Source organism: Cherax quadricarinatus, chromosome 48, assembly GCF_038502225.1.
Source record: "Cherax quadricarinatus isolate ZL_2023a chromosome 48, ASM3850222v1, whole genome shotgun sequence".
Lineage (NCBI taxonomy): Eukaryota > Metazoa > Arthropoda > Malacostraca > Decapoda > Parastacidae > Cherax > Cherax quadricarinatus.
Genome location: NC_091339.1, coordinates 23,659,933 through 23,685,980, shown reverse-complemented (window position 1 = coordinate 23,685,980; position 26,048 = coordinate 23,659,933). Strand labels below are relative to the sequence as shown.

General features: G+C 44.4%; 1 protein-coding gene and 1 long non-coding RNA gene across 6 annotated transcripts in view; both read left to right on the top strand.

The window, feature by feature from the left end:
- Positions 1 to 26,048, top strand: part of LOC128696087 (teneurin-m-like) — a 395,373-nt gene that overhangs the window by 95,528 nt on the left and 273,797 nt on the right. The gene's annotated exons all lie outside the window — the stretch shown is intronic.
- On the top strand, positions 13,664 to 14,163 carry LOC138854060 (uncharacterized). Its single transcript, XR_011393256.1, has 2 exons — positions 13,664 to 13,758; positions 13,911 to 14,163. It is a non-coding gene; the product is annotated as an uncharacterized lncRNA (long non-coding RNA).

Genomic DNA, 26,048 nt, shown 5'->3' with positions numbered 1-26,048 from the left:
ACTATCCACACGTGTGTTGTTTACACCACTATCCACACGTGTGTTGTTTACACCACTATCCACACGTGTTGTTTACACTAGCCACACGTGTGTTGTTTACACCACTACACGTGTGTTGTTTACACCACCATCCACACGTGTGTTGTTTACACCACTATCCACACGTGTGTTGTTTACACTAGCCACACGTGTGTTGTTTACACCACTATCTACACGTGTGTTGTTTACACCACTATCCACACGCGTGTTTACACCACTATCCACACGCGTGTTGTTTACACCACTATCCATACGTGTGTTGTTTACACCACTAGCCACGTGTGTTGTTTACACCACTAGCCACGTGTGTTGTTTACACCACTATCCACACGTGTGTTGTTTACACCACTATCCATACGTGTTGTTTACACCACTATCCACACGTGTTGTTTACACCACTAGCCACGTGTGTTGTTTACGCTAGCCACACGTGTGTTGTTTATACTATCCACACGTGTGTTGTTTAGACTATCCACACAGCAACAGCCTGGTTAACCAGACAGACACCAGACGAGCCTGGCCCAAGGCCGGTCTCTGGGACTAGAAAAACTCTTGAAACCCATCAGAGATATATCAGAGGAACGTACGTAACCTGGCCTCGTATAATTCGTTATGTCCCTTACGAAATTCCGAACGTCAGTTTCAAAAGTTTTTATTTTCTCGAGTTTTACATTTGATTGGGTTAGGTTTCTTGAACCTGTAAAAAACGTGTATCTAACCACAAGTAAATTAAACAGACGGCCGCCATACGTCTGACAACGACGTGCTGAAACTCGCCAGGAACGTTGAATTGCGTACGATTATGAGTGGTGGTGGTGTGAGGATGTCAGTGCTCACACTACGTATATTACTGCTGTTCTGGCAACATAATGAAGATTTGTGGACACACTCAGCTTGCAGCAGTGTGTGTGTGGGGGGAAGGGGTGTCTCAGGAGTGGCTGCGTGTGGGAAAGTTGTGCGTCTAGCAAAGGGGTGCATCTAGGAAAGGGGTGCGTCTAGGAAAGAGGGGAGCGTCTAGGAAACAGGGGAGCGTCTAGGAAAGTGGAGAGTCAAGGAAAGAGGTGTGCGTCTAGGAAAGAGGGGAGCGTCTAGGAAAGAGGGGTGCGTCTAGGAAAGAGGGGTGCGTCTAGGAAAGAGGGGAGCATCTAGGAAAGAGGGGAGCATCTAGGAAAGAGGGGTGCGTCTAAGAAAGAGGGGTGCGTCTAGGAAAGGGGAGAGTCTAGGAAAGAGGGGTGCGTCTAGGAAAGAGGGGTGCGTCTAGGAAAGGGGAGAGTCTAGGAAAGAGGGGTGCGTCTAGGAAAGAGGGGTGCGTCTAGGAAAGGGGAGAGTCTAGGAAAGAGGGGTGCGTCTAGGAAAGAGAGGTGCGTCTTAGAAAGGGGAGAGTCTAGGAGAGGGGTGCTCGTAGGGAAGGGTAAAATTTATTGTACAAGTGTAATCGTCTTAGACCTCTCGGTAGAGCCTTCCTTTCCTGTGAAGTGTGTGGGGAAAGGAAGGAAGGATGGGGGAGCAGGGGGATAGTATGGTACACACAATGTACTGTATTATGGTGTAAAAGTAACTAGTGTACGGGGTTTTTCTAATATGAAATGGCGTTTTTTCGAATGTAATAAATACGAAATTACTAATTTTACACACACACACACACACACACACACACACACACACACACACACACACACACACACACACACACACACACACACACACACACACACACACACACACACACCTACACACACACAACAGGCCTAGTGTCTAATCGACATGTGCCTAGGACAAAATGGTAACTAACACACACACACACACACACACACACACACACACACACACACACACACACACACCTACACACACACAACAGGCCTAGTGTCTAATCGACATGTGCCTAGGACAAAATGGTAACTAACACACAACACACACACACACACACACACACACACCACCATACACTCACACACACACACACACACACACACACACACACACACACACACACACACACCTACACACACAACAGGCCTAGTGTCTAATCGACATGTGCCTAGGACAAAATGGTAAGTAACACACACACACACACACACACACACACACACACACACACATATATATATATATATATATATATATATATATATATATATATATATATATATATATATATATATATATATACATATATATATATGTCGTGCCGAATAGGCAGAACTTGCGATCTTGGCTTAAATAGCAACGCTCATCTTGCCATATAGGACAAGTGAAAATTTGTGTATGCAATAATTTCGCCAAAATCATTCTGAACCTAACGAAAAAAATATATTTCATTGTGTTTGTTTAGTACTAAATTATTGTAAACGTATTTAAAATATATTTAGTTGGTTTAGGCTAAAATAAATTGCTTTTCCCATAATAAGGTTAGGTAAGTTTTCTAAGATTCTTTTGGTGCAAAATTAAAAATTTTTGCATTAACATTAATGAAAAAAATATATCTTTAAACGTATAAGAGAAAATTTTAGAAAGGACTTAATTTTAAATGAGTTCTTGCTAATTGACCAGTTTTACATATTCGGCACGACATATATATATATATATATATATATATATATATATATATATATATATATATATATATATATATAATATTATTATTATTATTTTTATGGAGGGTAGCTTGGTGTTCCGTGTATGAAAGACATATATACACACAACACTTTCATTCATTACCTTGTGAATGGTTTGTATGGGTATTAACCTTGAGTCATCTATAGCCAGTATAGGAAATAACATGTCACAGACACGCAACGATTGCGCTCTCTCACTGTTGCCTCTCACTGCTCTCTCCACTCTGTGGAGAGTGTGTTGGTGTAACACCAGTGTTGGTGGAATAGTATAGTGCCTGTTGGTGGGCTGGTGTAGCACCAGTGTTGGTGGGGGTCATTAACTTGCCCACCTAAAAGAACCATGGTATGTAAATATATTTAGCTTGCCTAATAATGTGAGTGAATTAGGTAATTACGGAATAGTTGCCAGGCTGGTGATGGTGGTAGTAATGGATCGATGGTACTTGTGGTGGTAGAGTGAGTTATCTCGTATTGTACTCATGACACACCCACTTTTTCATTCGCGATATTTTGCGTCGTCGGCCTAGTCTCTTGCTCTCCCAAGGATTAATTTCAATGTACAGATTTGGAACCAATTCCAAAACATATTGTTTATACCTAATAAGTCACGCATACATGAGGCAGAATTCCTGCTGTGAGGCTGTGGTGCCTATATCAGACTGCCTGCTGCTAGCACCAATAGCATGATTGGATCAGGCCATGGAGGTCATTGACCTCGGAATTCACTACTGGTAACCAGGAGGCCCTGGTCTTGCCGGGCCGCGGGGAAAAGGCAAAGAATCCTGGAATCTAGTACAGATAAACTACATGTAACTTACTAGGCTAATGAAGGTTAGAAGACTTTGTGAGGAACCGAGACTCGACCCTGGCATGTACAGCCGTGCGATAACACACACACACCAACACTGTCTGTGTGTGCATTTAGTGAAGCCCCGAGGGAGGAGGACGAGGAGTGAGTGCTGGAGTTGTTTTTCTAGTGGAGTGTTGCTGGAGCCACAAGATTATTGGAGAACTGTAGCAGGCGTTGCAGGCCCCAGCCCTCGCTCCTGTCTCCCTTGTGTTGTCTTTGTGCTCAGGCCAATTGTATCCGCTGAGAAAGTATAGCAAAGTGTGGGGTTATGGCCAGTATGACGCAGAGAATACTCGCGTGTTTTGTTGTGACCAGTGTGACGCAGAGAATTCTCAAGTTCACTTGTGGCCAGTATGACACGGAGTACTCGCGTGCAGTTGTGACCAGGCTAGCCGTACGGAATCCATCATAAACACTACAGACCGGCTGATCAGGTACTGATTTAAGGAATTTGGCAAGGCATCTGTAGGTACAGATGATAATGTACCTCTCTCGCCTACGTTCCTGAATATGTGCCAGCAGTGAAGGTTCTCTGCACATTCTGCAGTTCATAAATTTCGCTGCCTTGAGCGAAACAGTTAAAGTAGTACTCCAGGCTAGACAAGACAAGTGACTTGAGTATCATCATTTGCTTGGCATTTCTTGTTTTGAAGGCTCTAGTTATCCAACCCATAATTTTCTTGTCATTTGTGATAGTGACACTGTTATCCTTGAAGGTGAGTTCTGACATAATCAGTAACCCTAGGTGATCCCAGTGCCTCGCTTTAAACTCACATGCGCATTCAGATTAAGACCAGAAGTTCATCTAAGAACGTAATCATTCCCCAGACCCTAGTTTTGTTTGGAATAGCTATACAACCTGTGACAGCGCCGCATTCTTGGTCTGTGTCTTGATTATCAAAAGCGTTTTTGTGGCATAGAGGGGAATGGAACGTTTGTTGTATGTGTGCAGTGTTACGGGACATCAGTGAGTGTTGTGTGGTAACGTTTACACTTAAGAATCTTCTAAGATATTTTCTTGGTAATCGAGTCATCCCTGGTGCACTTCACCAAGCCATTCCTGGTGCACTTCACCAAGCCATCCCTGGTGTACTTCAACAAGCCATCCCTGGTGTACTTCAAGCCATCCCTGGTGTACTTCACCAAGCCATCCCTGGTGTACTTACCAAGCCATCCCTGGTGTACTTACCAAGCCATCCCTGGTGCACTTCAAGCCATCCCTGGTGCACTTCACCAAGCCATCCCTGGTGTACTTCACCAAGCCATCCCTGGTGTACTTCACCAAGCCATCCCTGGTGCACTTTACCAAGCCATCCCTGGTGTACTTCACCAAGCCATCCCTGGTGTACTTCACCAAGCCATCCCTGGTGTACTTCACCAAGCCATCCCTGGTGCACTTCACCAAGCCATCCCTGGTGCACTTCAAGCCATCCCTGGTGCACTTCACCAAGCCATCCCTGGTGCACTTCACCAAGCCATCCCTGGTGCACTTCACCAAGCCATCCCTGGTGTACTTCAAGCCATCCCTGGTGCACTTCAAGCCATCCCTGGTATACTTCAAGCCATCCCTGGTGTACTTCAAGCCATCCCTGGTGCACTTCACCAAGCCATCCCTGGTGTACTTCACCAAGCCATCCCTGGTGTACTTCACCAAGCCATCCCTGGTGCACTTCACCAAGCCATCCCTGGTGCACTTCACCAAGCCATCCCTGGTGCACTTCACCAAGCCATCCCTGGTGCACTTCAAGCCATCCCTGGTGCACTTCACCAAGCCATCCCTGGTGCACTTCAAGCCATCCCTGGTGCACTTCACCAAGCCATCCCTGGTGCACTTCACCAAGCCATCCCTGGTGCACTTCACCAAGCCATCCCTGGTGCACTTCACCAAGCCATCCCTGGTGTACTTCAAGCCATCCCTGGTGCACTTCAAGCCATCCCTGGTGCACTTCACCAAGCCATCCCTGGTGCACTTCACCAAGCCATCCCTGGTGCACTTCAAGCCATCCCTGGTGCACTTCACCAAGCCATCCCTGGTGCACTTCAAGCCATCCCTGGTGTACTTCAAGCCATCCCTGGTGTACTTCACCAAGCCATCCCTGGTGTACTTCACCAACCAAGCCATCCCTCGCCATCCCTGGTGCACTTCAAGCCATCCCTGGTGTACTTCAAGCCATCCCTGGTGTACTTCACCAAGCCATCCCTGGTGCACTTCAAGCCATCCCTGGTGTACTTTAAGCCATCCCTGGTGCACTTCACCAAGCCATCCCTGGTGCACTTCAAGCCATCCCTGGTGTACTTCAAGCCATCCCTGGTGTACTTCACCAAGCCATCCCTGGTGCACTTCACCAAGCCATCCCTGGTGTACTTCACCAAGCCATCCCTGGTGCACTTCAAGCCATCCCTGGTGTATTTCAAGCCACCCCTGGTGCACTTCAAGCCATCCCTGGTGTACTTCAAGCCATCCCTGGTGTACTTCACCAAGCCATCCCTGGTGCACTTCAAGCCATCCCTGGTGCACTACTTCAAGCCATCCCTGGTGTACTGGTGCACTTCAAGCCATCCCTGGTGTACTTCAAGCCATCCCTGGTGTACTTCAAGCCATCCCTGGTACACTTCACCAAGCCATCCCTGGTGTACTTCACCAAGCCATCCCTGGTGTACTTCAAGCCATCCCTGGTGTACTTCAAGCCATCCCTGGTGCACTTCACCAAGCCATCCCTGGTGTACTTCACCAAGCCATCCCTGGTGCACTTCAACCCATCCCTGGTGCACTTCACCAAGCCATCCCTGGTGCACTTTACCAAGCCATCCCTGGTGTACTTCACCAAGCCATCCCTGGTGCACTTCAACCCATCCCTGGTGCACTTCACCAAGCCATCCCTGGTGCACTTTACCAAGCCATCCCTGGTGTACTTCACCAAGCCATCCCTGGTGTACTTCACCAAGCCATCCCTGGTGTACTTCACCAAGCCATCCCTGGTGCACTTTACCAAGCCATCCCTGGTGTACTTCACCAAGCCATCCCTGGTGCACTTCAAGCCATCCCTGGTGCACTTCACCAAGCCATCCCTGGTGCACTTCACCAAGCCATCCCTGGTGCACTTCACCAAGCCATCCCTGGTGCACTTCACCAAGCCATCCCTGGTGCACTTCACCAAGCCATCCCTGGTGCACTTTACCAAGCCATCCCTGGTGTACTTCACCAAGCCATCCCTGGTGCACTTCACCAAGCCATCCCTGGTGCACTTTACCAAGCCATCCCTGGTGTACTTCACCAAGCAACTCGTTCTCCAAATGTTCGTTTTTGTAATGCCTTTACGTGAGTCAATATCTGAAAAATATAAACAAAATATAGTTACTTTCGAGGGACTGGTCTCAGTATACCTCCAGTGAGAAGCAGGAGACCGATGACTACATTGAGAGAAAATTCAGCAAGCGTAAAGAGACCACGACTCTTCAGTACCTTTCCCTCAAGCACAGAGATGACTTACAAACATCCTGATAGTCTGCAAGACTTACAAACATCCTGATAGTCTGCAAGATAGAACTTCATCAGTTCCTGAAGTTAGTTCCTGATTAATCGAGATTTGGACAACGGGCGGAGGGCACCAATAGTTTGATCAGTCAACCAGGAACTAGGAGGCCTGGTCTGGGCGCGGGCCGTGGAGACAATAATCTTCTGAAACTACTACAGGTAATGCTCCTTATGTACGGTGTCAACAATCGTGGCCCCAGACTATTCAACATTTTACCAGAATATATTATAAACACCGCTGTAACAAGTGTAGAAGCCTTCAAGAGGAAACTGAACAGGTATCGTCACCAGTTGCGAGATCAACCAGGCTGTGATGGATATGTGGGACAGCGGCCTCCAGCGGCAGCGGGCCTCCAGCGGCAGCGGGCCTCCAGCAGCAGCAGGAGCCTGGCAGACCAGGCAAGCACCAGACGAGACTGGCCCGTGGCCGGGATCCGAGAGTAGTGAAACTCTCGAAAGTCTTCAAAGGTATATCAAAGGTAAAGGTATGCTGCAGGGGCAGCATACTCCATGTAGACCCCCAGGTATGCTGCACCAAGAGTCACTTCAGTAATCATTGACAGTCATTCACTGTTGTTGCAAGCTCCTGCACCGCTTGTGTCACCAGTGTTGCATCAGGCGTACTACTGGGCTTTTGTTTGGCAGCCTTTGAAAGATATTGAGGCAAAACCGACCTGGAAAATGAGCAGAAGCTGCTGCTCCTTCGTTTAGTTTTCAATTAACTTCATTTGAGACACGTCATTGTGTGGGTACCTGTGACCCATCACTTGAATACTTCCAGCAGCACTGAGTTTTGTGAGACATTCTTATTTTTGTCCAGGAAAAACGACTGGAGTTCCTCACACATTTACGTTTTCTTATATTGGGGCAGCGAGACCTGCGCCCACTTCACTACTTCGTGCACATATTAACGATCCTGGAGGAGTTTTTCTTTTGCACAGACTTATTCAAACCTGTTTACCTTCCAGCACAATTCCAAGACTTGTATTTTGCTGTCACGAATTGATAATTCGGTCATTGTTACTCAGAAGTTGTGTGTTCATTGAGTTATATATACAGGATAAGAATCGTTTGGATCATAAGAACATAAGAACATAAGAAAGGAGGAACACTGCAGGAGGCCTGCTGGCCCATACTAGGCAGGTCCTTTACAATTCATCCCACTAACAAAACATTTGCCCAACCCAATTTTCAATGCCACCCAAGAAATAAGCTCTGATGTGAAAGTCCCACTCAAATCCAACCCCTCCCACTCATGTACTTATCCAACCTAGATTTGAAACTACCCAAAGTCCCAGCCTCAATAACCCAACTAGGTAGACTGTTCCACTCATCAACTACCCTATTTCCAAACCAATACTTTCCTATGTCCTTTCTAAATCTAAACTTATCTAATTTAAATCCATTACTGCGCGTTCTCTCTTGGAGAGACATCCTCAAGACCTTATTAATATCCCCTTTATTAATACCTATCTTCCACTTATACACTTCGATCAGGTCTCCCCTCATTCTTCGTCTAACAAGTGAATGTAACTTAAGAGTCTTCAATCTTTCTTCATAAGGAAGATTTCTGATGCTATGTATTAATTTAGTCATCCTACGCTGAATGTTTTCTAACGAATTTATGTCCATTTTGTAATACGGAGACCAGAACTGAGCTGCATAATCAAGGTGAGGCCTTACTAATGATGTATAAAGCTGCAGTATGACCTCTGGACTTCTGTTGCTTACACTTCTTGATATAAATCCCAGTAATCTATTTGCCTTATTACGTACGCTTAGGCATTGCTGTCTTGGTTTAAGGTTGCTGCTCACCATAACCCCCAAGTCCTTTTCGCAATCTGTATGGCTAAGTTCTACATCATTTAATTTATAAGTACTAGGGTTATGGGCACTCCCAAGCTTCAGAACCTTGCATTTATCTACATTGAACTGCATCTGCCACTTTTCTGACCAAGAATAGAGTTTGTTTAAATCCTCCTGAAGTTCCCTAACATCTACGTTTGAATCAATTATCCTACCTATCTTTGTGTCATCGGCGAATTTGCTCATATCACTAGTAATTCCCTCATCAAGATCATTGATATATATTATAAACAACAACGGGCCCAAGACTGATCCCTGTGGAACGCCACTTGTTACAGATCCCCACTCGGATTTAACCCCATTTATGGACACTCTCTGCTTCCTGTCAGTGAGCCATGACTCGATCCACGAGAGCACTTTTCCCCCAATGCCATGAGCTGCCACTTTCTTTAACAGTCTATGGTGCGGAACTCTATCAAAAGCCTTACTAAAATCTAAGTAAATAATATCAAATTCTTTATTGTGGTCAACAGCCTCAAAAGCTTTACTGAAGAAAGTTAATAAATTAGTTAGACAAGACCGGCCTCTTGTGAATCCATGCTGAGTATCATTAATCAAGCTATGCTTATCGAGATGGCTTCTTATAATCTCAGCTATAATTGACTCTAGTAATTTGCCTACAATTGAGGTCAGGCTTATTGGGCGGTAATTTGACGGTAACGACTTGTCCCCTGTTTTAAAAATAGGAGTTACATTAGCCATCTTCCACATATCAGACACTACACCTGTTTGAAGAGATAAATTAAAAATATTAGTTAATGGTTCACAGAGTTCCATTTTGCATTCCTTAAGAACTCTTGAAAAAACCTCATCAGGACCCGGCGACTTATTTTGCTTCAGTCTGTCTATCTGCCTCACAACCATCTCACTAGTGACTGTGATGTTACATAATTTATCTTCTTCTAGCCCACTGTAAAAATTAATTACTGGAATATTGTTAGTGTCTTCCTGTGTAAAAACTGAGAGAAAATAATTATTTAAAATCAAGCACATTTCATTCTCATTGTCAGTAAGGTGCCCATAGTTATTTTTAAGGGGACCTATCTTATCTCTAACTTTTGTTCTATAGACCTGGAAAAAACTTTTTGGGTTAGTTTTAGAATCCCTAGCAACTTTAATTTCATAGTCCCTTTTAGCTTTTCTTATCCCCTTTTTAATGTCCCTCTTAATGTCAATATACTGATTCATAAGATGACCCTCACCTCTTTTGATACGCCTATAAATTCCTTTCTTATGCCCTAGTAGATATTTGAGCCTATTATTCATCCATTTTGGGTCATTTCTATTTGATCTAATTTCTTTATATGGGATAAACGCTCTTTGAGCAGCATGTATAGTGTTCAGAAAACTGTCATATTGATAGCTCTCTTCGTTACCCCAGTCAACAGATGATAAGTGTTCTCTAAGCCCATCGTAATCTGCTAAGCGAAAATCTGGGACTGTTACTGAGTTATCGCTACTATCGTACTTCCATTCAATGCTAAATGTAATTGATTTGTGGTCGCTAGCACCCAGTTCCTCTGAAATTTCTAAATTATTAACAAGGGATTCATTGTTTGCCATAACTAAGTCAAGCAGGTTATTTCCCCTTGTAGGTTCTGTCACAAACTGCTTCAAAAAACAATCCTGAAATACTTCTAAGAAGTCGTACGATTCTAAATTCCCAGTCAAGAAATTCCAATCAACATGACTAAAGTTAAAGTCTCCTAGAATTACTACATTATCGTGCCTTGTGGCCTTAACAATTTCCTCCCATAGTAGTTTCCCTTGGTCCCTATCTAAGTTAGGGGGACGGTATATCACTCCTAAAATCAGTTTTTCATGCCCCTCTGAAAATTCTATCCAAACAGACTCTGTATGTGTTACTTCAGACTTAATACCCGTTTTTATGCAACAGTTCAAGCGATCTCGGACATACAATGCCACCCCACCCCCCCTCCCAATACTTCTATCTTCTTGGAACAATTTAAAACCCTGAATATGACATTCCGCAGGCATGTCCCGACTTTTTGAATTAAACCACGTCTCAGTTAAGGCAAATACATCAATGTTACCTACACTAGCAACTAATCTCAACTCGTCCATCTTATTCCTAGCACTACGGCAATTAGCATAATAAACATTGAAAGACTCTCCTTTCTCTTTACCCTTCCTGCTCATTTCTATTTTTCTACTAAACCTATTACTGTCCTTATCACCCAAGGTCCCTGGCTTTTCAATATCTATCTCGTTCTTATTATTACTAGTTCCCCTAGAACTCGTAATATTACTACACTGGGACTTCACTGTTTTCCTGCCAAAACCCATACCACTAACTATTCCTAGTTTAAAGTCCTAACTGCTCCCTCCACTGCAGTTGCCAGTGCTCCCACCCCACACCTAGATAAGTGAACCCCATCCCTAGCATACATGTCATTTCTGCCATAGAAGAGGTCCCAGTTGTCAATGAATGTTACCGCATTTTCCTTACAGTATTTGTCCAGCCAGCAATTGACACCAATTGCCCTGGACAACCATTCACTTCCAACTCCCCTCCTTGGCAAAATACCACATATGAGAGGGTTCCCACCCTTACTTCTAATTATTTCTATTGCTGACCTATACCTGCTAATCAGGTCCTCACTCCTACGTCTGCCAACATCGTTGCCTCCAGCACTGAGACAGATAATAGGATTGCTCCCATTACCTCTCATGATGTCATCCAGACGGCTAACAATATCCTCCATCCCAGCCCCAGGAAAGCAAACTCTCTGTCTCCTACTCCTGTCCTTCAAGCAGAACGCCCTATCCATATACCTAACTTGGCTATCCCCAACAACAACAATATTCTTACCTTCCTTAATGTCTTTCGTCGTGTCGTTCCCAGTAGTCAACTCACATTCGTCCGGTAGCACTGAGAATGTATTGGATGTTTCCACAACAGTTTCCACGGCAGTCTCTTTCTTCTTCATCGTTTCTACCTTTCCATTCGTCTTCTTGATCGTCAACTTCTTTCCCTGCTGTCCAGCCACTGACCAGTTTCCCTTCTTGACCTGAGGACTCAACACAGGAGGACTACTACGAATCTTCTTGTTTTCCTCGGTCAATCGCCGAATTTCCAAATTCGCCAACCTCAATTCTTCCTTAAGCTGTTGGTAAAGTTGCTCGATGGAGGGCATCTTGCTTCAATTCTAGAGAGCGCGCAAACAGGTCTTCACAGAGCCAAGTACACGTCAACACTGCGCAAATGCCAACTCAATCAGGAGCTACTGCGCAGCACGTCCGCACGGCCCAATAGCGATGCGAACACATAACCAATATTAGATCTTAATGGATTGTACTACACTTACCCTGGATGCTTCCAGGGGTCAACGCCCCCGCGGGCCAGTACCAGACCAGTCTTCCAGATGGATCAACGCCTGATTCACCAGACTCTTATTGCTGGCCGCACGTAGCCCAGCGTACGAACCACAGCCTGACTAGTCAGGAACTGACTTGAGGAAATTTGTCCGGTCTCTCGAAGACAGAAGAAGTTAAGAGTACCTAAAAAAAAAAATGCCGTAGTCAAATCCCACCCGTTCCGTGGTTTGACTCCTGAAGTTACTGTAAAGTGAAGCCTTCAGAATTATTCTTGACTTGTACAACTATCAAGCTCTTTAATGCAAGGAGTGAACTCTTTATTCCCACTGACAGTATAATTGAACCTAACACTCTTAATTAGATGTCGAAGAAGCTCAGAATTGAGCCAAGAACTGTCGCCATAAATCTTTCAGATATTTAAGTAAACACACGCTCAAGTGCGCAGTTAATGTTGCGTTAGATGGCGGCAAGGAAGACACCGATACTCTAGCGTGGATATTAAAACGGTGTATAGTACCAACAGGTTGATAATTGTTCCAGACTGTGGAGCAAAACTTCTCCAGGCTGAGGTACTGACCACCTCAAAACTACGTCTTCAAGGTTGATGGACTGGAGATACCTGGAGAGGGTTTCGGGGGTCAGCGGCCCCGCGGCCCGATCTGAGACCAGGTCTCGTGGTGGATCAGGGTCTCATTAGCGAGGCTGTTACTGCTGGCCGCACGCAAACTGACGTACGAACCACAACCTGGCTGGTCAGGTACTGACTTTAGGTGCCTGTCCAGTGCCTTCTTGAAGACAGCCAGGGGTCTATCGGTAATCCCCCTTATATATGCTGGGAGGCAGTTGAACAATCTTGGGCCTCGGACACTTATTGTGTTGTCTCTCAGTGTACTTGTGGCGCCCCTGCTTTTCACTGGGGGAATGTTACATCTCCTGCCGAGTCTTTTGCTTTCATAGGGAGTGATTTTCGTGTGCAAGTTTGGTACTAATCTATTCCTCTAGGTACTGATGACATCATCTTTACATCTCTAATGCTTCTGCTCACTCTTCTGTACTCGACTGAAGAAGCCTACTCTGTAGGCCAATTTTTTTCGGAATAAAGATACCAACCTGTTGCACGTGTGTCTTATCAGTTTGTTATGGAGGCAATATATTGGTAATACGTGGTAGAGTCCAGCCTATCAGTCTGCACGTCCCTAGGCCTAAAGGGAATTGAGATGCCTCGCAGCTCATGCGCAGGATACAGCTAAGGCTTGGGCAGGGAGCCTGTTATAAATGGTATTATATATGTGAGGGAAAAGTAGGTGTAAGTGGGGTTAAGGTTGTTCGGGCACCCAGGAACCATTAGAGAGTTACGTTGCGCGCGCACACACCCCCCCCTCTCTGGCGGGCTGGGGCAAAACTAGTTCCTGGTGTCCGATTTGTTAGTTTCTACTCCTGGTAATATTGACCTTACCTGGTGTGGATTGAAGTTTGGAGAGTCACTTCGCCTCCACTCTTCTCCTAATCAGGTAGGGTGATCTACCAGGAGTATTACTGTTTGTTCTTTTCTAGTGTTTGCTGGTTACCAGTAATGATTTTGGCATTTATCATTCTTTTTCTTTCTTAAATGTTATATTATCATGACTATGGGTAACCAGTTTTATTTTCTCTTATTTGTCAGCTCTGTTCCTGGCGTGGTCTTCCAGGATAGACGCCAGATAAAGGGCAAGACGTGTGTTAATAATACTTATTAACATTATTCTACAACTACCGGCCCTTACCTATTCTACTTGCGCTCCATCCAAGTGGTAGGAGATTCCAGAACATCGGATTACCATCTGCCCAGGATAACCTACATAAATAACATCAGAAGAACTATCCCGGGCCATACCTACTCCTACCCAACTACATGAACTGAAGGCCATTTTTTTTTATTATATTTAAATTTTAAGTAAAATTCTCAAAAATCATTTTTCTTGTTTTTCCTAAATCATTTCTTTATTTATTTATTTTTCCATTAGTTTCTTTTGTTCAGTAGGAAGGCGTTCCACTGACAATATATATTACACAAGTATTGGACTAATGACGTTGCAACGTGATCGGTATACAGATTTATGGAGCTCTTTGGATACATCTTTGCACAATCTCCTAAGGGCTTTTCTTGACATATCTCTCGGGTCCTCTTATAATTTAGATTTCCTTCCAGGAGTAAGGTGGATGGGGTCGCCTTAGCGCATTTACTCCTCATTTCTGTGTCAAAGTTCATTACCCCCAGTACCCACGCGTTGTATGACCCCCTACAGGTTTAGTGTTTCCCCGTAAGTGTAATGGTATGGTGGGAAAAGACACTTGTCCTATATACACAGACACCTGAGAATGAGTATGTAGTAACACGTTCTTAGTTATCTCTTGGGACTGAAGAACCCCACTAGTGGCGAAACGTTTTCTCTAATACCTTTGAAGAGTTTCGAGAGTTTATGTACTCTCTGAGCCCGGCCATGGGCCAGGCTTGTCTGGTGCTTGAACCTTACGTAGGTTTCGTTTTTTCTCCACATCTTGTCGATATCACCAAGTGCCACATCAACCAGGCTATAATGGATATGTGGGGCAGCGAGCCGCCAGCAGCAACAACCTGAGTAGCCAGGCAGGCACCAGACGAGCCTCGCTCAGGGTGTAGACAGACTCTCGGAATCCATCAAAGGTATAGCAAAGGTATACTACACCGTATAATATGTTCCACCTGTTTCCAAGTCTGATGTCTGGATGTTGATGTTGTGTAGTCAGATTAACTTACTGATTCCTTGGTTCCCTGGTACCATCTCACTCCGTGTAAATTACGTGATCCTATAATAATGTTGGTAGAATTACCGACAATATATTAGGTAACAGGACACAAGTTTAATGTGACATTGTGCTTTGCACCTCACACTATACTTATATATATATCCTCTGTGTCCCTGTATTGTTTGTAAAGGTTTGCCAAAGCTTCTGGAGAGCGAAACGTTGTCACAATACGTGATCCTTCAAGATGGATCTCCTGACGCTGGTGGAGGCCCGTAAAATCAACGGGTTAAGCTCTTCAAGAATATAATGATGAGGTACATAATGTTCAGTGTTTCAACTTTTTGACTTGATAAAGCCCACTGTGTGGGCGAAACGTAGTCAATAAAAGATCGCATTATACTGCATTTGTCTATTTTTACAGGATGTTCACGCTGATTTGTATATCTGGAGGGTGTTCCGGAGGTCAACGCCCCCGCGGCCCAGTGTTTGACCAAGCTGACTGTTTTGTGAATGTTATTCTGTTGGATGTATTGGGTTATGTTTCGTGTTATTGTATACTGGTTTAAAAGAGTTTCTTGTTCCTGTTTAGAAGTATAGAAGAATGTTTGTTATTGTATAGAGTTATGTAAGTTTCGTAAACATTGCTTTTATATCAGCGAATGAAGTACGGTGACTCGCTGTTGTTTTGTACGTAAAGGCTACTGTGTGAATCATGTTTCAGTACCTTCCCCTCGGCGTAACCTCCCCTTGGCGTCCCCTACCCTCAGCGTAACCTCCCCTCGGCGTTCCCTTCCTTCTGCGTAACCTCCCCTCGGCGCCACCTCCCCTCGGCATCATTTCTGGCAGACCCCTCCTTGACCCATCTTGTCTGTGCGTCAGCATCGTAAAAGCCGTGTCAGCAGATGGCAGCGCCGTGTCCTGACACGTAACTGGCAGTGTTTTCACAGCAGCTGACGCGGGAATGAGAGACAGGACAGCCAACCCTGACAAATGGAAGGGAAAAAGATATACATTCCTATGAGGATCACTCTCTGGGTGCTCCTCGTTGTCACCTAGCAGGTGTTCCAAATGGAAGAGATGTGCTCCTAATTGTAAAATAATGCTTTCTGTGGAAACAGGAAGTGTCGATGGAATTTTCCTTTTTCAGAGGGGAGATGGAACTGCTGCTTTCCTAGTATAGGAAAGATTGACTGTCGTTTTCCTGGTGTAGGAAAGATGAGCTGCCGCTTTCCTAGTGAAGATGAGGTCTCTCCCATCGGACGTGAGGGTAGATCTAGTTACTGTTTGACTCCCCTTTCTGGGCGTTGTTTCAGGGTAAGGAACAAGGCGTGAGACAGGGGAAAGGAACAGGGCATGAGACAGGGGGAAGGAGCAGGGCATGAGACAGGGGAAAGGAACGGGGCATGCGACAGGGGGAAGGAACGCGGCGTGAGACAGGGGGAAGGAACAGGGCATGAGATAGGGGAAAAGAACGGGGCATGAGATAGGGCAAGAAACGAGGCATGAGACAGTAGATAACGAAGGAGAGGGAGCACGTTGATAGAGGATCCCTGGTTCATGAGGAAAGGAGAGAGTTGAGGACGGACACTGACGCAGTGTTGAAAATACCAAGTCGAGAGCGGAGACGCAGGTAAGAAAGAACAGAACTGAACAAGGACAATGAGACAAGGACAAAAGGACAAGACAGATGACGTCGGCAATGGAGACTAGGGGAAAAAATGCCAAGACAAAGGAGGGAAAGAGAGAGAGAGAGAGAGAGAGAGAGAGAGAGAATGGAAACGGAGAAAACAAAACAGAGAAGGAAAGTAGAGAAATTAACGAAAACACAAGGGATGGGAGGGAAATAGAAACAAGACGGAAAAAAAGTTAAGAGAATGAGAGTAGAGACAATAATAAAGGCACAGGGACATGACTAGATTAAAACGAGACCGAATTTAGAGAACAGAAGTGACTTATAGAGGATGGGCCATGGATAGGCCCGCCGCCTCTAGTTAAGGATGGAAACGAGGGTGGGGATAGGAGAGAGGAGAGGAATAATGGTCAGGGATGGAACGTTAGGCAGGAACGCTGCCAAGACAGGGGAAACAAGATGTTGAAGAATATGCACAGCTAGAAATTCCAATGTGATGGTGGACATTTAAAGCGTTATGAGTCGTTTTATGTCTCTCTCTCTCTCTCTCTCTCTCTCTCTCTCTCTCTCTCTCTCTCTCTCTCTCTCTCTCTCAGATACGATAATGGCCTAAAAGGCCAAAAATCATTGACGCCGATGAGAGTAGTCCAGGAGGCTCGACCCACGTAAACACAACTCTGGGTACACACATTCCTCAGGTATCAAGAGCTAAGACTCGACCCATGTAACCACAAATAAGCGACCCTTTTCCCCACACAAACACAGCAGGGAGGGAGTGGACCTAGTAACGAAACGAAGAGACTGGGTCAGGAGCTATGACTCGACCCCCTGCAACCACATACAGGTGAGCGCGCGCGCGCGCACACACACACACACACACACACACACACACACACACACACACACACACACACACACACACACACACACACACACACACACACACACACACACAGCAGGTACAAATAAAAATGGAAAACGAGGCAAGAAGACGGTAGTCAGTGTAATGTCTGGTAGATAAAGGAAACAATATGAAAGAAAAAAAACGAAAGAAAAAAAAGAACAATGAAATCATTAGAAAATCAGCAGAGGAAGCATAAACCCACCACCTCTATGTCAAAATCTTATGGCCCTCCCCTCCCCTCGTCTCTCCCTTCTGGTCTGGTTTCTATGACAGGAATAGCCTCTCCCATATATATGAACCTCAAACAGGGCGGCTGAGCCTAGCTCCACAGAGGGCTCCCTTATCCCCATTATAGGTGACGCTGATAGCCTTCAGTATTCCAAGTGACCTTTCGGTGTAGTGAGGCGGTGTTCCTATATTATCAGGTTCAATACGAGTTTCTCTGCAAGTGTGTCCGTAAGCCTGGCTCTAGCGCTGGGTTCCTCTCTCATCCTGGGGGCATGAAGGCCCTTAACAAGCTATTCGTGGAGAGTATGCACTCTGAGCCTTATGGAGACTTGTAGCATGGGTCGGACTAGGTTATTGAAGATGGTCGGGGATGGGACCACCTCTGCCGACTGGGATGGTATCGGAGAGTAGAGTAATTGATGAGATCGTTGCTGAATTGAGACGAGGGGAAGAGAGGAAGGAAGTGGGAGGAGAAATGGGAACTAGGCCGAGGGAAAAGGAAAGGGAGGAAGGAGAAACGTGTTGTGGCCAGATTTATAACATTGCTGAGGTAGGCTTACGAAAGAAGTATTCTTCCAGGAAATAGAAGGGTAGGAATGGGGGGGGGATAAAAATGAAGGGTAGACCATATAGATCGATACCACTGACGCCGCATATAATAGCAGATCTTCTGAAAGTATGTTTAAATAAGACTGCAAAACACGTGCAATCACAAGTGTTTAAAACATGGACTCCGAGAGTAGTAAGACTCTCAAAACTCATCAAAGGTATGGATCAAGAAGAGATCGCTACTGTCTCTCGCAACCACTGCACCACTACCACATACTTTTGGGAAGACAAAACACCGACGATAGGTCTTGACAAGTGTGATCATGGCGTAATAGCGCGCAAAATGCGTGCAAATGAAATAACTTGAAAAGTAAGCAGATGGGCTTTTATATTTCGGACGAATATATTACAGTGGGTAATAGTAAACAGAGTTAGGTCAGAGGCTGTCACAGTGAACATTTCTGTTTTCCAGGGCACAGTACTCCCTCATCCTCATGTTGGACATAGACAGGGACATAAATCGTATTACCTTTGCAGACGAAAGGAAAAAAATTGCATGGGAGTTGCATCCTTTGAGGACACTCCAAATCTCTAAGCTGATATATAAATAAAGTCTTCCAGCGAGCCGCAGAAGACAATATGGTGTTGATAGATGACAAATTTTAGTTACTCCGTTCTGGAAAAACTGAGGAAATAAAAACTAGAACGTAGTATAAAAAAAGCTGCAATGACTCGGTAGAGCGAAAAACTAACATGAAGGATTTTGGAGTAATAATGTCAAAAGTATGACGACTGTCATTACAGCTGCTAGGAAAACGATAGGATGGATAAGAAGAGCCTTGAATACAGAAGATGGCAAACCAGTGATGATCCTCTTTAAGTACTTGTTCACTGTAGGCTGGGATATTGTTTTACTTTACCAATCCTTTTAAGACGGGTGAAATTGCAGAGAACGTTCACTTCAGTCAACCACCCAAATTACTAGGAATGTTTGAAGTCCCTCGATCTGTACTCCTGCAACGCAGGCGAAACGAAGATATATCATAAGCTATACCTCGAAAATTCTAGAGGGACTGGTCCCAATTGCACACAGAAATCACTACGACAGACGGTGCAAAATACTTCATTGATAATCAGGGGTACATACAATGAGTACAGTAAGAGATAAGTGTAATAAGCCCAAGACTTTTCAACGGACTCCCATAATGTGTAAAAGAAATTGCTCTGGTGGCCTGGTGGTTAACGCTCTCGCTTCACACGGCGAGGGCCTGGGTTCGATTCCCAGCCAGAGTAGAAACATTGGACGTGTTTCTTTCCACCTGTTGTCTATGTTCCCCATCAGTAAAATGGGTACCTGGGTGTTAGTCGACTGGTGTGGGTCGCATCCTGGGACACTGACCTAAGGAGGCCTGGTCACAGACCGGGCCGCGGGGGCGCTGACCCCCGGAACTCTCTCCAGGTAAACTCCAGGTAGCTGTTTTCAACAGGGAATTTGATAAGTTCCTAAGGTCGCTTCCTGATCAATTCGTAAGTTGGATTGCGTGCAACATTAACAACACCCTATTTGATCAGGCCTTGATGTACTAGGAGACCTTGTCTGGGACCGTGCTGCGGGGGCGTTGACCTCCGAAAACATCCTTCAGGGGGTGGAAGATTGTAGAGAGGAGCACCATCTTCCCCGTGGCCTGCTTGGCGTGTGAGTGGTATCATCCATCACCCGCCTCTTTATACCCTGCCTCTGATCCATCTGTCAAATAAGCCCCATTAAGTCAGCTTTCCCTGTGGTGATGGAACGGCATGTTTAATGTATGGGAAACGTGTTATGTGTGTTACCAGGCCACCCCCTAGTCTGGGAGAGATTAGGGGGGGCCACTGTAGTAGGGGTGTTCGGGGGTTCCAGGGTAGGAAGGTGGTACGAGGCCAAAGATTGGGAGGTGCTAGTGGGCGGACAATAGTGAAAAGTGCTCTGGAGGCCCACAATAGTGGGAAGAATGTTAGGGAGGCCCACAACAGTGGGAAGAATGTTAGGGAGGCCCACAGCAGTGGGAAGAATGCTAGGGAGGCCTACAATAGTGGGAATAATGCTAGGGAGGCCTACAATAGTGGGAATAATGCTAGGGAGGCCTACAATAGTGGGAGTAATGCTAGGGAGGCCTACAATAGTGGGAACAATGCTAGGGAGGCCCACAATAGTGGGAACAATGCTAGGGAGGCCCACAATAGTGGGAACAATGCTAGGGAGGCCCACAATAGTGGGAACAATGCTAGGGAGGCCCACAATAGTGGGAACAATGCTAGGGAGGCCCACAATAGTGGGAACAATGCTAGAGAGGCCCACAATAGTGGTAATAATGCTAGGGAGGCCTACAGTAGTCGAAAGGGTACTAGTGGCCCTTGGGAAATTTGACTAAGATATGGGGAGTAGTGGGATGTGGATTTATCTATTTCTTTTACCTGCCGTAGGTTCCGTGAATCCTCTTCACCTCGACCCACTGTTAAAAGAAGCTACCCCCGTTGATGGCCTTATCAATCTGGCTGTCGGTGTTAGCAGCTCTCAGTCCAGTGTATGCACCACAGCCCAGCTGATCAGGAACTGGCTTGATGAACTTATCAACCTCCCTCTTAAAGTAGAGGTCTTTTGGTAACGGTACTCAAATTCTTGTAATATTTTTGAGTAAAATTTAATTTTATGTAACATGGACAAAACTGCAGGAGTGCCATGCTTTAATAAAGGGAGTGTCGGTAATAATTTGACTTTCAGCTGCTCAGTAAAATATGGACTCATGCATGTATATAAGATTAAAAAAAAAAGGCCAGTGGTGAAAGAAAATGGGCAGGGTACTAGCCGTATTTAAATGGCTCAATATTCTTTTCATATCCGACATTTTCTACTCGTAAAAGCCTCTGATTCAGCTAATGGTCAGCAAATGGGGATTTTAACGTCCAATTTACTGATATCAGCGATAAAGCTTCAAATAACTGGGGACAAATTTGTTGGTAATGTCATGAGTCCCAGGTGTTACCTGCCTTTTGACTTATATTCAATATGCACTTTACTTTTCCTCTGTCCTTTGATAGTTTTTTTTTATTCATTACTCCTCTAGTATTTCCTTTCTAATTTAGGAGCACTTAGTAGGTTGTTAGACAGCAACTACCCAAGGAGGTACCGCCTTCCTGTCACACGAGGTGAAATAGGTGTTTGGTAGACAGGGCACACCAGGGAGGGTACTACCTTCTCGTCATACGAGTGTGAAGCAGGTGGTTGGCAGACGGGAGACTTGGGAGTGATAATGTCAGAAGGTCTCACATACAAGGATGACAACAATATTGCTACGGCAGGGAAAATGATACTGGATAACTAGAACTTTTAAGATGAGATGTTGAGCCAAAAGCGATACTCTTGAACTTGTTCTCTACATTGGAATATTGCTGTGTATTAACGGGTTTCCCTCTCCCTCCCCTCAAGGTAAGTGAGATTGGTGAGTTAGAGAACTTTCACCTCTCGCCAGCCACGCTGGCCAGAGAATCATCTGTAAACACTTACTTGCATTTGTGGTAACAGTGTTGGCCCATCCTAACCTCACTATGGTGTATACATATACTTAGTTGGATTAATCTTATTGTATCCAACTGGCCCAGTGGCTTACGCACTGGCCTGAGAGTTTCACGACTCACTCACCATGAGTTCTAACTCCACCCGTACCGTGGTTTCAAAGGTAATCAAGTTGATCAGGGAAGAGGCAGCAGCAGCAGCTCCAAATGCCTTAAGTCAAAGAGTCCTATTATATTTTCCTCCTGGTTCTTCTTACTCTAGCCAGTATGTTTGTCACTGAGGCTGGTTTCTAGTTCAGTGCTTCCTCCCTGTTTTTCCTTATGTATAATTGGACCATATATGAAGCTTTTCAATGCTTGGTCGCTGTCCCGATAGTACGCGTGCAAGTGCACGCTCATACTTGCAAATATGCGCCCGTGCACGCATATGTGCGCCCGTGCGTATGCAGCTCTCTGTCTGTGCCGGGTGCTTATTTTTAACAACTGTATGGTTGGTTTATTGGGTTTAAAGTTTATTGAGTACACGAGGATCATCAAAGCTGTAAGTCACTAACACACCACCAGCCAATAGTACTTTAATAACTAAAAATAGGTTTTAGACTCAGAGTATATACACCAAGAACTATACGCTTCTTGGGGTGTACACGTATTTACGCTTGTATTGTGTAAGTGTATGGTGTTGCCGTGAGCTGTGTTGGACCTACGCCGGATGAATGGCTTACTTACGTGGAGTTGATAATTGTGGCAATCTTAGTATTTGTTATTCTCATTATCCCTCCAATTTAATGGCCAGCTAGACAGTAATCAACACACACGGCTCCTACGCTCGGATACCCTGCTGCTCCTTCCGTCTGGATGTATTGTTCTACGTTTGACTCAGAGAATTGGAACGTATGGATCTTTGGAAGAGAGGCAAGTTTTGAGAATTCGAACACACGAATCTGGTAATTGGAGATGGATGGCGCGGGGCGGTTGAAATATACTCAAGTGCTGGAGCAAGCTGTTGTTGAGAAGTTTGTACAGGTTCTTGTACAGGCTCTTGTACAGTCTCTTGTACAGACTTTTGTACGGGTTCTTGTACTGTCATTTCTAGAGAAGAATCTGCTAATTGTATCATAAGAATCTCTGAGAAATGTCATTATTCGAGCGATGACATCTTACGAGTGAGAGGCGCTACCTGTGTACCACCAAATAAATATGTGAAGGTCGCTCTTAACTGGTGTAAAGTCATATGTAAGGTGATATATCAACCTTATACGATTTCTGCTTCCTATTTTTACAGGTTCTGAATAATGTGGTAAATCACAAAACCGCCTGGAAGTTCACAGTTTATATATATATATATATATATATATATATATATATATATATATATATATTATATATATAATATATATATATATATATATATATATATATATATATATATATATATATATATATATATATATATATATATAAATATATATTATATATATATATATATAATATATATATATATATATAATATATATATATATATATATATATATATATATTTTTTTTTTTATTATCACACCGGCCGATTCCCACCAAGGCAGGGTGGCCCGAAAAAGAAAAACTTTCACCATCATTCACTCCATCACTGTCTTGCCAGAAGGGTGCTTTACACTACAGTTTTTAAACTGCAACATTAACACCCCTCCTTCAGAGTGCAGGCACTGTACTTCCCATCTCCAGGACTCAAGTCCGGCCTGCCGGTTTCCCTGAATCCCTTCATAAATGTTACTTTGCTCACACTCCAACAGCACGTCAAGTATTAAAAACCATTTGTCTCCATTCACTCCTATCAAACACGCTCACGCATGCCTGCTGGAAGTCCAAGCCCCTCGCACACAAAACCTCCTTTACCCCCTCCCTCCAACCCTTCCTAGGCCGACCCCTACCCCGCCTTCCTTCCACTACAGACTGATACACTCTTGAAGTCATTCTGTTTCGCTCCATTCTCTCTACATGTCCGAACCACCTCAACAACCCTTCCTCAGCCCTCTGGACAACAGTTTTGGTAATCCCGCACCTCCTCCTAACTTCCAAACTACGAATTCTCTGCATTATATTCACACCACACATTGCCCTCAGACATGACATCTCCACTGCCTCCAGCCTTCTCCTCGCTGCAACATTCATCACCCACGCTTCACACCCATATAAGAGCGTTGGTAAAACTATACTCTCATACATTCCCCTCTTTGCCTCCAAGGACAAAGTTCTTTGTCTCCACAGACTCCTAAGTGCACCACTCACTCTTTTTCCCTCATCAATTCTATGATTCACCTCATCTTTCATAGACCCATCCGCTGACACGTCCACTCCCAAATATCTGAATACATTCACCTCCTCCATACTCTCTCCCTCCAATCTGATATTCAATCTTTCATCACCTAATCTTTTTGTTATCCTCATAACCTTACTCTTTCCTGTATTCACCTTTAATTTTCTTCTTTTGCACACCCTACCAAATTCATCCACCAATCTCTGCAACTTCTCTTCAGAATCTCCCAAGAGCACAGTGTCATCAGCAAAGAGCAGCTGTGACAACTCCCACTTTGTGTGTGATTCTTTATCTTTTAACTCCACGCCTCTTGCCAAGACCCTCGCATTTACTTCTCTTACAACCCCATCTATAAATATATTAAACAACCACGGTGACATCACACATCCTTGTCTAAGGCCTACTTTTACTGGGAAAAAATTTCCTTCTTTCCTACATACTCTAACTTGAGCCTCACTATCCTCGTAAAAACTCTTCACTGCTTTCAGTAACCTACCTCCTACACCATACACTTGCAACATCTGCCACATTGCCCCCCTATCCACCCTGTCATATGCCTTTTCCAAATCCATAAATGCCACAAAGACCTCTTTAGCCTTATCTAAATACTGTTCACTTATATGTTTCACTGTAAACACCTGGTCCACACACCCCCTACCTTTCCTAAAGCCTCCTTGTTCATCTGCTATCCTATTCTCCGTCTTACTCTTAATTCTTTCAATTATAACTCTACCATACACTTTACCAGGTACACTCAACAGACTTATCCCCCTATAATTTTTGCACTCTCTTTTATCCCCTTTGCCTTTATACAAAGGAACTATGCATGCTCTCTGCCAATCCCTAGGTACCTTACCCTCTTCCATACATTTATTAAATAATTGCACCAACCACTCCAAAACTATATCCCCACCTGCTTTTAACATTTCTATCTTTATCCCATCAATCCCGGCTGCCTTACCCCCTTTCATTTTACCTACTGCCTCACGAACTTCCCCCACACTCACAACTGGCTCTTCCTCACTCCTACAAGATGTTATTCCTCCTTGCCCTATACACGAAATCACAGCTTCCCTATCTTCATCAACATTTAACAATTCCTCAAAATATTCCTTCCATCTTCCCAATACCTCTAACTCTCCATTTAATAACTCTCCTCTCCTATTTTTAACTGACAAATCCATTTGTTCTCTAGGCTTTCTTAACTTGTTAATCTCACTCCAAAACTTTTTCTTATTTTCAACAAAATTTGTTGATAACATCTCACCCACTCTCTCATTTGCTCTCTTTTTACATTGCTTCACCACTCTCTTAACTTCTCTCTTTTTCTCCATATACTCTTCCCTCCTTGCATCACTTCTACTTTGTAAAAACTTCTCATATGCTAACTTTTTCTCCCTTACTACTCTCTTTACATCATCATTCCACCAATCGCTCCTCTTCCCTCCTGCACCCACTTTCCTGTAACCACAAACTTCTGCTGAACACTCTAACACTACATTTTTAAACCTACCCCATACCTCTTCGACCCCATTGCCTATGCTCTCATTAGCCCATCTATCCTCCAATAGCTGTTTATATCTTACCCTAACTGCCTCCTCTTTTAGTTTATAAACCTTCACCTCTCTCTTCCCTGATGCTTCTATTCTCCTTGTATCCCATCTACCTTTTACTCTCAGTGTAGCTACAACTAGAAAGTGATCTGATATATCTGTGGCCCCTCTATAAACATGTACATCCTGAAGTCTACTCAACAGTCTTTTATCTACCAATACATAATCCAACAAACTACTGTCATTTCGCCCTACATCATATCGTGTATACTTATTTATCCTCTTTTTCTTAAAATATGTATTACCTA